Below are 12,078 nucleotides of genomic sequence, written 5' to 3'. Positions count from 1 at the left end.
TTGAAACACAGGCTTGCTCCCAACAAGCTGATTTTTTCCATAGACTTTTTATCTTATGTGGTGGGAATGTAGAGAACTTTAAAAATTTTGAGAAATGATATATAATGAATTTTTAAAAATGCTTAAATTGACATTTGTATTAAAAAAAAACAGAAGCATTTTTGTTAGGGATTGTAGGACAAGACCTGCCAAGAAAAGTAAATAACTTATTTATGTATGCTACAACAGCGGCAAGAGTCTTGTTAGCATAAGGATGGAAGAATGAGGAAATCCCAGCGAAAGAACTGTGGCAAGAAAAATTGATGAGCTATGCAGAATTGGCCAAATTGACATATAAACTGTGTGAAAAGGACAACTGTGACTTCAAGGAAGAATGGGAACTTTTTACAAACTATCTAAAAAGACAACAAAATGAATTGGACTCTTTGGCAGGTTTTGAATAAACATTCACAAATTTATTAGCTGAACATACGATAGATAAAGTAAGGATATGTACAATTTTATAACATGCAGAAAACAATATATGTAAAGAAATCAGGGAGGGGAGCTGAGGGAAGTCCTTGGTGGGGGGGGGAGAGGGAGGGTTGAGGGGGGGAAATAATGTAATTGATTAAGAGGATTGATAAATTGTTATGTGGAAATTGGTTAATAATTTTTTTTAAATAATCTTCCCATAGAGAGATGCTGAACCCCACACATTGAGTTGAGAGTTGCAGAGGTGCGCGTGTCTGTGATCAGAAATGTGGCGATGGACCTACCTGCACTAAGTGACCACGGGAAGCATCACAAAAGAAATTGGCCTGAAACAGACTTCTAGCTGCAATTAAGCAGGTGGAAAGGAATTGCCTTACACTATGTGTCCACGTAACTTGGGGGGGGGGGGGGGCAGGACTCAGACTGGCAGTTGCTCTCCAAAAGATCTCAGAGAAAAGATCACATGTGGAAGGTTCCAGGGTCAATTCCAGCTAGGGCTTGGAGAGTTCCCTGCCTGGAAACTCTAAAGAGCTTCTGCCAGCCAGTGCAGACAACACTGAGCTGGATTGACCAAGGATCCAAATCACTATACAGTATGTTTCCAATGTTTCCGATACCTGTTACCTGACCTCTTTAGCTGTAGATTCTGGGGATCAAACCTGAAAACCTTCTGCATCTAAACAGTGCGATTTACTCAACAGGGCTAGGATTCTGTCTCCCTAAACCAAGGAGAGGCAACGTGAGGCCCTCCACCTTATTTCAAAAGTACTCTTCAGTCAATCGGTTCAGACGTCTGGCAAGAAGTGGCCCTGCCCACTTTTCATTCTAGCCCCACCCATTCCTGGCTTCAGGCCCCACCCACCACCAGCATGCATTCTCCATCAGTTTACCCCTCAACACTAAAAGGTGGTTGCCTCTAGATGGCATCATCTAGATGTTGTTGGACTCCAATTCCCATAAACCCCAGCCAGGATGACCAATAGTCAGAGATGATGTAGTCCAACAACATTTTGTGGCTATCCTTGTCCTAAAGGGCTAGGGGGTTGACGCAAGCTACGGTTGCCTGCCACCTTGAGTTCCTTGGAAGAAAGTTGGGAAATGTACATTTAAGAAATAAATTTTAAAACTAATCTAAGCCCTGTGCTGGCAACGCAACGCAAAACAAATTTAAAAGAATAATAAAAAAGCAATAAAACAAATTAGTATCTTGAAATCAACACAAAATATTCGGTGAAAGGGGTATTGGATTGCAATTGGGGTAGCATTTTCTGCATCCTGGGTTAGGTAGCATCTCAAGGTCAGAGAACTGAGACCCAAATCTACTGAAATTGACTTAGCATTCATTTCTCCCTCTTATCTCTGCATTCCTGGCAAAGGGAAGGTGTTAAGAGAACTTCAGCTGAAGAGAGACCACTTTGTCATTTTAGTGAGGCCATAAAAGGATCTTAGTGGCTGTTTCTGTTTTTACTTTCCCTTGCCTTTTAATTGATTCTGCTTTCCTCCCTTAATGTGACAAAAAAGGCAATATATTTCAGAGATTGAATGTGAATTAAAAAGTGTCTGCTGCATGGCTTTTATTACCATGACATTTGGCAGTTTGTGATCTTTTTGTTCCATTATTCCACAAGCTGTTTTGATTGGGAGTTTACAGAAGAACTCTTGCCAGTTATGTACCAGCCAGTTCAGATGCCCCCGCTCTTAATGGTCTTCTTCAGGCATTTGGGTGCCATTGGCTCAGTTCAGACATCTTGCCAAACAGGAAGCTTAACTATGGTTTGGTGTGATGTCTGACCTGACAAACCACGGTTGTTGTGGCGGGGGGTGGGGGAATCTGCCAGGAACAGAATCCATGTCACACTCAGGACCTGTTTGTGGGCCTGATGCAGGCGGCCTCTTTGGACGTTTCTAGGTCCAGAGATTCACAGCTGGCTATTCTTCTAAGCAGCCTACAAACAAAGCTGACTTCCTTTTAACAGATCAAACTAAGGGGAGGAAGGGAGACCAGAAAACCTGAATTGGCAGTGTATTCATCAAGCGATCTTTAAATAGAGTTTCTGTGCTACCTCTTTATAAAGTTGCTTCCCTATTTTGGTACATAGTAGTGACTCAAAGAAGGCAACTTTCTTCCCCCACGAGCTGAAAATTACTATGGCTGCACTTGGGCCAGCGGCTGAAATATCACTTCAAACCAAGTGCCTTGGTGCTGAAATCCTATCAAAAGAAAAGTTCCTTAGCTTATCAGCCCTTGCAGACAGTAGACAAGATTATTTGAAATGACCCTTGAAGCATTGTTATTTGCTTTTACAGTTTCAGCAGATGATTTGTTGCTGACATATATCAAATTGAAAGCAATGGCATTTTGCTTCTTTATTTAGAAATATTTATACCTTGGCCTTTTGAACAGAGAACAATAATGCCTCCAAGTTGACCCACAAATTTTTATATATATGAACACGGGAAGCTGCCTTGTATCAATGACTCATCCAGATGATCTGTTTATTGAGCATCCATCCTCATTTGCTTGCAGAAAGCTTACGCAGAGGTTAGATTATGTCTGGTCTTTGTTGAGCATTCATCCTGATTTGCGTGAGGGTGTTGAAACGCCTCCCCATTAATTATTTGTTCATTCCACACTTTTCAGCACAACTGCCTGTCACTTTCCCAATCACAAAAGTCTCATTTTTTATTTAAAATGGTGTTGTGGTGCTGGGGCAAGTGAGCATTTCAATCGACTTTAACTGGGCAAACCTAATTTTCTGGTGTGTGCTTGAACTGCTCCTGCAAAACAATGGCTGCCTAGATACAACCCAAGTCAACCATTGGTCTATCTCACTCCACTGGTGAAGGAACAGGGGGCGGGGGGAGCGCACCGTCCCCTGCACCATATGGGGAGGAGAGTACCATCATGGCCACCACTACCCCAGACACGTGCCACACACCCCACTGCACCGCCCACCCCCCCAGGACGCACGCCATGTCCCTGGGATACATGCCCATGCGGGCGGCATGCCACGCCCCCGGGATGCACATCATGCCCGACAGGACGCGCCAGTCACGCCCCCACCTGCTCTCCGCCCCTGGTGCGGGAGCATGCAGCTTCACCACTATCTCACTCAGTACTGTCTGCTCTGATTGGCAGTAGCATTCCAGGGTTTAAGTCAGGGGTCCATCTCAGCTAGCGATGTCAAGAGAATTCCACCCAAAATGGGAGCAGAAATTCCCACAATTAACAACTTCACCCCCATCATTCTGCCCGGACACTGAGGTCCAGCGCCGAGGGCCTTCTGGAGGTTCCCTCACTGTGAGAAGCGAAGTTACAGAGAACCAGGCAGAGGGCCTTCTCAGTAGTGGTGCCCGCCCTGTGGAATGCCTTCCCACCAGATGTCACAGAAATAAACAACTATCTGACTTTTAGAAGACATCTGAAGGCAGCCCTGTTTAGGGAAGCTTTTAATATTTGATGAATTGTTGTATTTTAATATTTTGCTGGACGCCACCCAGAGTGGCTGAGGAAACGCAGCCAGATGGGCGGAGTATAAATAATACATTTTGTTGTTGTTGTTGTTGTTGTTGTTGTTGTTGTTGTTGTTGTTGTTGTTGTTGTCATCTGGGGCCAGAACAAAAATCATGTAAGCAAATAATCACTATTGTTATTTTATTTAGTCTGCAAATAGCTCCTAAATAATTATTACATTGTTTTCTACGCTGTGCTTGATGTTTCACTTCCATGGAAATGCACTGCAATTAATTGCTTAATTAATTAATTAATTAATTAAGCAATTAATTAATTGCTTGATTAATTGAGTAAATGTCAGCCGCGGTGGACAGTAAGACAAATAATGTAGGTTTTATCAGAAGCTGAACTGTAGTGTAACGGAAGCAGCGCTGATTGTGGTGAACCCAGGATGGGCCCGAAATCACTGCCTCTTACACCCTACTCCTAGCCCTACCTGGAGATCCTTGAGGGTTGAACCAGAAACTTTCTGCTCCCATAGCAGATCCTCTGCTGCTATGCTGTAGATCTCAGAGTCACTTGCATAAGGACTGTAGCTCAGTGGGACAGCATCCGCTTGGCATGCAGAAGGTTCCATGTTTGATCCCTGCCATCTCCAGGTAGGGCTGGAAATATCACATCTGAAATCCTGGAAAGCTTCTGCCGACAAAGCTAGATGGACTAAAAGTCTGAACTTGGGATAAGGCAGCTCCCTATGTTTTTTGTCCTCAGCAGGGAGGAGGATGGGGACAAAATTAGAATTAGCTGGCTCTGCCTATCATTGGTTCTGTTGGCCTCTCTGCTTCTGCCCTGGTAGGTGGGGATATCGTGATCAGAACTGTGGCGGGGCAAAGGATTAAATCCCCAATCGGCCCACTAAGCCTGGCCAGGATCGAGCCCCTCCTGGGTACAATTTAGCAAGCAAGCCCAAGGACATCAAGGCCAATCACAGGCTCATCATCACTGCATGTGGTTTAGTCTCATGTTTGTTCCTTCCTCGGTCCAAGTGCCATGCCTCTGAACCAACGCGAGATGGTCTGTAATATTATGCCAACAGAGAGAATCGGCAAACGAGGAGCACATGTAATTCAATTACCGCCTGAAAATGGATTTTAAGTGGTTCTTATGCTTATGAAGCAGCGCGATGAATAAATAAGGGGAAATGATTTATCCTCTCTGCAGGAAAAGCACGCAGCCTCCTTTCCACAGTATGCTCAGCTTTGTGGATTCACCAATTAGAGATGCCCACCGACCTTCATTGGCTTCCATCTTCTCCACACTACTTAGGGGCAAACTACTAAGCAAGGACGGTGAGTAGGGAAAGTGGTCTGGATCAACAAATCGAGAGCAAACATGCATATTCTTTTGCCTAAAATAGAAAATCTGCAAGGGGGGGGGGATTTTGAGCTGAGAAATGGCAGGTAAGTCACTTAGCCTAGGGCTGCCATACGTCCGGACATTACCGGGATTTCCAAGGCGGAATTGACATCCGGGGGGGAATTTTCTGAGTAACAGTTCTTTATTCATAAATAAATGACATCCGGGGGGAATTTCTGAAAGGCGGTGCTTTGTCCTGGATCTTAGGCAAGTCAATCGAAAAATCAAAAAAAGTTCAACAATTTTGGGGGCTTCCTATTCGGGGTGTTCTGGTTTTTACTTTTTGAAACATGGCAACCCTACCTGTTTCCCCACTCCCATAATTTCTCAGTGTTAAACCCCTCCATGGGATTAAAAATATGGTAAACGTTCATATGGCGCTGTGGGTTAAACCACAGAGCCTAGGACTTGCCGATCAGAACGTTGGCGGTTCGAATCCCCACGATGGGGTGAGCTCCCGTTGCTCGGTCCCTGCTCCTGCCAACCTAGCAGTTCGAAAGCATGTCAAAGTGCAAGTAGATAAATAGGTATTGCTCCAGCGGGAAGGTAAATGGCGTTTTTGTGTGCTGCTCTGGTTCGCCAGAAGTGGCTTAGTCATGCTGGCAACATGACCTGTACGCCGACATGAGCTGTACGCCGGCTCCCTCAGCCAATAAAGCGAGATGAGCACCGCAACCCCAGAGTCAGCCACAACTGGACTTAATGGTCAGGGGTCCCTTTACCTTTACCTTTAAACATTCATTTTAAAAAAACTGCTTGTGTGTGTGTGTGTGTGTGAATTGGAACCCACAAATTACTGGCGGAAACAAGGTTAAACACCTCTCCCACAATCTTTCTCTGCTTAAAATCTCACCATGCTGCTTGTTTCCATTTTTTTCTTTTTCTTTTCAAAATGCCACTAGTGGATCCTTTACACAGTTGACGCCAGCCCCATAGACCTTCACCAGACAAAATGGGTCTATCCAGCCACCCATGAGAAAACGTCTCAGAATATCACTCCCTTTCTGTCCCTGACAAATTTCCCTACTACTGCTCATCTGTATATACTTTGCTTTTCTTTGGCAAATTGCTTTCCAAAAATAAAAACAAAAACCCTCCCAAATCCCAGTGAGATGGGGCATGTTTATCCCTCCCTCCCCCCTGTATATATATATTCCTTTCATAGACTTAAGGCTGAGTCAGCGACTTGTCAAGCCACTTCCTGAGTTCAAAGAAAAGATGGGTCCTGAACCCCTAGACTATCTATCCACACCTCTCTCTGTCTCCTGAATGTTTCAGCTGACCTTCCAAATTGTTGACTAGTTCCCGGCATAAAACCCAAGTCAGGATATTCTAAAAGAATTGTTATCGAGAGAGATCTGCGTATTTGCCAGTGTCATGTAAGGAGACCCTTCATCGACAGGCCCCAAAAAACGGGACCTGTATAAAACACTGCAATGGAGAATGTTCTTGTTCAAAGTTCCAGCCAGCCATTCCCTTTTCCTACATACTCCATTACATTTCTGCCCACCTCCCAACACATATGGAGTGAAGCAACATTCCGTGCCCACTGAGCACGCTGTTTTGGAGTCCTGGCGCCCTTAAAACATTTGCCATTTTGGGGTAGTTTTCCAAATGTTTAGGTTTCCCCAAACCTGCCGCTTCTGTGAGTGGTTTGCTATGTAAGAATTGGCACTTGGAGAACTGAGTTTGCTGTTTGTGTGTGTGTGTGTGCGTGCACATGTGCATATAAAATTGTCCCACAATCTCCTTCCCTTGCCTAAGACCTGCACATTATTATAGATATTAGACCAGGCATAGGCAAACTCAGCCCTCCAGATGTTTTGGGACTACAACTCCCATCATCCCTGACCACTGGTCCTGTTAGCTAGGGATGATGGGAGTTGCAGTCCCAAAACATCTGGAGGGCCGAGTTTGCCTGTGCCTGCATTAGACTGTCCTACAGCCGTTCATTCCCATCTCTCCATGCTAAAATTTACGCTCTTCCAACATGAGCCAGCTCTCACCTGAGACTCACTTGTTACCAGCAGCTCAACGAGCAATTAAACAGCCCTGCCAATTAAGCCTTAGTTCGGGGTTAACTGCTGAACTCCAGTAGTCCATTAGTTGGAGCATTGTCTAAATAGCAGTTCAGATCTGAGAGCCCTGTGGCTCTATGACTAATCCAAACGTCTCTGCCACTTACGGGGCCCGTAGCGGCTGAAACCAAGAAAGACGTTTCCTGCTTGGCAAATACTTCATCTGCAAGATTTAGTGCCTACCTTTAAATAGGCTAAAGGAGTTAAACAGCCCAAAAGGCTTCTGGGTTCCTGTGGAGGATGACTCACAGGAAGGATGGCCAAAATGCATCGCTATAAAATATTAAAGATAATAGGCCTCCCCGCCACAGAGGCAATATCCAACCTAGCTAATAGACCCCAGATCCTCCCACCGATTCCCAGAGTCGTTAATGGCCCTCAGGGTCTATGAGCAGATGTCAACTCTCTCTCACAGGTACCACTTTTTATTCACTCCAAATTACAGTCTGGCATTTAATTAATTTTTTATTATGGCAATACAGATTGTCCCCCTCGTGCCGTCATCCTCCACCGCCGCCAAGGAAGCCAGAGGCTTTGGCCATGACTGCTGTCCCTCTGGAATCAAACCAAGCCAGGCAGAACAATGTCCCTGTCTGGTAAGAATGTTGGAGGAGGAAAATTCTTCTCCTTGAAGTTCAAAAACTGAAAAGTGGTTCAAACGGAGACAGCCATCTGATCAATAACAACAACAGCAAATTAAAAACCAGAAGACCCAGCAGACAGAATGATCCTTTTAGCCAACAGAATTTTAATGGGAGAAATGCCATTCCCCCCCCCAAAATGCACTGTTCTGAAAGGTCTCTGCTTGCTGAGGGACCTGGGTTCCTCGTGCTCTCTCTCTCTCTCTCTCTCTCTCTCTCTCTCTCTCTCTCTCTCACACACACACACACACTCACACACACATGTAGATTCAAGCCTGCCACTTGAAAGGAATGTGGGTGGTGCTGTGGGTTAAACCACAGAGCCTAGGACTTGCTGATCAGAAGGTCAGCGGTTCGAATCCCTGCGACGGGGTGAGCTCCCGTTGCTCGGTCCCTGCTCCTGCCAACCTAGCAGTTCAAAAGCACGTCAAAGTGCAAGTAGATAAATAGGTACCGCTCTGGCGGGAAGGTAAACGGTGTTTCTGTGCACTGCTCTGGATCGCCAGAAGTGGCTTAGTCATGCTGGTGACATGACCCAGAAGCTGTACGCCGGCTCCTGCGGCCAATAAAGCGAGATGAGCGCCGCAACCCCAGAGTCGGTCCAGACTGGACCTAATGGTCAGGGGTCCCTTTACCTTTACCTGCCACTTGCAGTGGGGAGGCAGGCAAACATGGAGACTTCAGGTCAGACCTGGACATCTGACAACCTAGTCTGGAGCCTTGGAGAGCTGCCACGAGTCATAAGACCATAAGAAGAGTCTGCTAGGTCAGGGCAGTGTCTCATCTAGTCTAGTATCCTATTCTCAAAGTGGCCAACCACTAAATTCAGTGCAGACCAGGGGCAGGAAATCTGTGGCCCTCCAGATGTAGCTGGACTTCAACTCCCACCAGCCCCAGCCACCCTGTCTCTACTTCTTCCTAGCATTTAGTCAAAATCCTCATTTTTTCCTAAACCCAGTAGAGCAGGCCCTCTCTTCAGGAGCAACAGAATCCAAATGTGCTCCCATCATCTATGCTTACCACCTTTCAAATAATCAAAGATGGCTGTCACAACCTCTCTTCTCCAGGCTAAACATGCCCAACTCCTTCAACCTTTCCTCCTATGGCTTTCTGGTCACCTGGAAGGCAGTTCAGTAGCAGAGGGACAAGCTTCTAAAGAAGGCACAGTCTCTGCCGGGACAGATTTTATCAGTCACTTTGATAGGGAATAGATCTCCCACCTGCAGTTGCTTGCTCTAAGACAGGTGAAATAAGGTTATCTGAATGCATGACTCAGCAGTAGAACAGATTGGCTGAGCTATATGAGTCAGCCACCAATTATTCACAGCCATCTTTAGAAACTGTGTTTTAAAATGTGCCTAAAATTTGAAGAACCAATATATATACATTCAGGAAAAATGAGTAGTAGTAGTAGTAGTAGTAGTAGTAGGGACGCGGGTGGCGCTGTGGGTAAAAGCCTCAGCGCCTAGGGCTTGCCGATCGAAAGGTCGGTGGTTCGAATCCCCGCGGCGGGGTGCGCTCCTGTTGCTCGGTCCCAGTGCCTGCCAACCTAGCAGTTCGAAAGCACCCCCGGGTGCAAGTAGATAAATAGGGACTGCTTACTGGCGGGAAGGTAAACAGCGTTTCCGTGTGCTGCGCTGGCTCGCCAGATGCAGCTTTGTCACGCTGGCCACCGGGCGCAACATCTGGGGTTAGGGCAAATCCACAGGTTAGGGGGCGCAAATCCACGGGTTAGGGGGCGCAAATTACTTGCCTTGCCCCGGGTGCTGACAACCCACGCTACGCCACTGAGTAATGATGATGATGATGATGATAGGCAGACTAACTGAAATCTACTCTGAAATTTAGCAGAGATCCCTGGATTAATTGCCCAGTACTTGAATCCATCATTACAGTACCCGAATTTATCATTACAGTACTGGTACTACCATACTGTAATGTGCTGTATTACCAATACTACAGTACTGGTACAGAACTACAGTAGGGACACCCTGATTAATTGCCGGTACTTGAATCCTTCACTGCAGTATATACCACCATCTCTAATAATGTAATTATATGCCACCTTCTCGAATAAATAATGTAGCTCAGACACACCCACCCTGGAAAGCAAATGGGTGTTCTCATGTTTGAATATTCCCCACATCAGAATTCCTATCTTGTGGTAACTTAGCACACCGAGAAGATGCAGTTTTCAACGAGTCTATGATCTGAGAGTTTCTGCATTTGAGAAATGAAGTTGTGACATACTGCCTAAGTTGCCCGAAGCTGCAACCAAAGCAAGCAACACACCAAGTATGAGGTCATCCGCCGAGGTCATGACATCATTTGATAACGATGCTACTGGCAAAACTAAACTCACACGCTCCCTCTCGAAACCACTAGAGGGAGCAATCTCATTGCGAAGAGTGAAAACACAGCCCCTGGGGTCCAGGAGAGAGGTCACTTTGACATCAGTGAAATAGTGACCCCCACCAGGGAACGTATAACTCTGTTACAGATCAAGCAGGGGAAATATGCATCATGTCATTGGTAAATATATAGTTCAGAGCAGAAGCTGGGGTGAGATGAGGTTGTGGCATATTGAATCCCAGCGAAATCACATGCCACTGAAACCCACAACAACTAGTGAGAAATATGTGGGTCACTGCAAGTCCCAACCCATTCACTGGCACCCCAGAGGCTCACATTACCTTGCAAAGATCTAGTTTGGCTCGAAACTGTGCTCTTTCGAACTACACAACGAGCATTAGGCCACGTTTTTCAAACAAATCTGGAAGCTCATTCAATTCTGAAATGCCTCATCTGTGGTCTGAAGTGTAGACACAGGTTTCCCATCTCATAGACAACTAGGATGGGTGCACACCATATGATTAAAGCACCTCACTTTCCCCAAAGAATCCTGGGAACTGTAGTTTGTTAAGGGTGCTGGGGATCGTTGCTCTGTGAGGGGCAAACTACAGTTCCCAGGATTCTTGGGAGAGGTGTCATGTGCTTTCAACAGACGGTGTGCGCACAGCCCCAGCCTTATGCCAAAGCCTCTCCCTGCATTCCGAATAGGCAACATAAATTCTGTTCTTACAGAAATCATATGGTAAGGCCCTTTCTTCGACTGCAACACATCAGACTACAGGCAGGGAACTGCATAGTCCCTAAATAAAATATAAACAGAAAGTCTGTGAACACTGAAAATCAGCAAAATGGAGAGAAGCTAAGCTAACCCCATGTCCCTGAAATGTTAGCTTTCCAAAAGCAGGGACTTTTTCATTTGTGGATGGGTATGCAGACTGGAGTTTCTGTGGTGCCACAGCACTTGGGGTTGCGACATTTCAAGCTACAGTCCCTGCCAGGAAAAAAAAAGCTTCCAGTCAGCCACATGGTTTGTACATAAGCCAGCAAATGGAATATCCCCCGCATACCAAGTGAAATGGTATAACCCCAGGAGGACTTCACCATGTGCTCTTCTCTGCCCATTTTAACTTGCTTTCATTGCAGTACTCCAGGGTGCTACCCTATCGAACCGTACAAGAAGCAACTGGAGTGAGGGCCTTGCAATTAGAAGGAATAAAACATGTCAATGGCTGTGGTCAAATCCAATTAACGGAACTAACCTGTCAATCGTCCTCTTCCCTCGTCTAAATCAAGAATAGCTCTGTTTCAGATATGGACAGAGCTTTCTATTAAAAAATTTAAAAAACCAACCGCCTAGCGCTAATGTTCCTGTTGGGTGCCACACAATAAATAACAGCAATAAATTGTTAAAACTAAGCATCTGAAAACCATCACGTACATATAGATCTCATCCTCTTTCCTATACCCACATCTCCAGGAGACAGCTTTCAGAAAGGACCCCAAACCAAACATGAGCAAAGCTCTTCCTTAGTATCACAGTGCCTTTCAGACACTTATGGATTTATTTATTTTTATCTCTGATTACTAACTTTGGGGCAGAGACATTTATTTTAAGTGGAGAGAGATTTCTCCCCCTCTCTCCTCCCTCCCTAACGCATAGGGG

The 12,078-nt window shown here is 45.6% G+C and overlaps 1 protein-coding gene across 6 annotated transcripts in view; it reads right to left on the bottom strand.

Annotated features, from left to right (window-relative positions):
• The window catches only part of HIVEP3 (HIVEP zinc finger 3), a 262,326-nt gene that overhangs the window by 68,349 nt on the left and 181,899 nt on the right, over window positions 1-12,078 (bottom strand). The gene's annotated exons all lie outside the window — the stretch shown is intronic.

This window comes from Podarcis muralis, chromosome 7 (genome assembly GCF_964188315.1).
Source record: "Podarcis muralis chromosome 7, rPodMur119.hap1.1, whole genome shotgun sequence".
Taxonomy (NCBI): domain Eukaryota; kingdom Metazoa; phylum Chordata; class Lepidosauria; order Squamata; family Lacertidae; genus Podarcis; species Podarcis muralis.
Note: the sequence above shows the minus strand (reverse complement) of the source record. Positions and strands in the feature narration are given on the sequence as shown.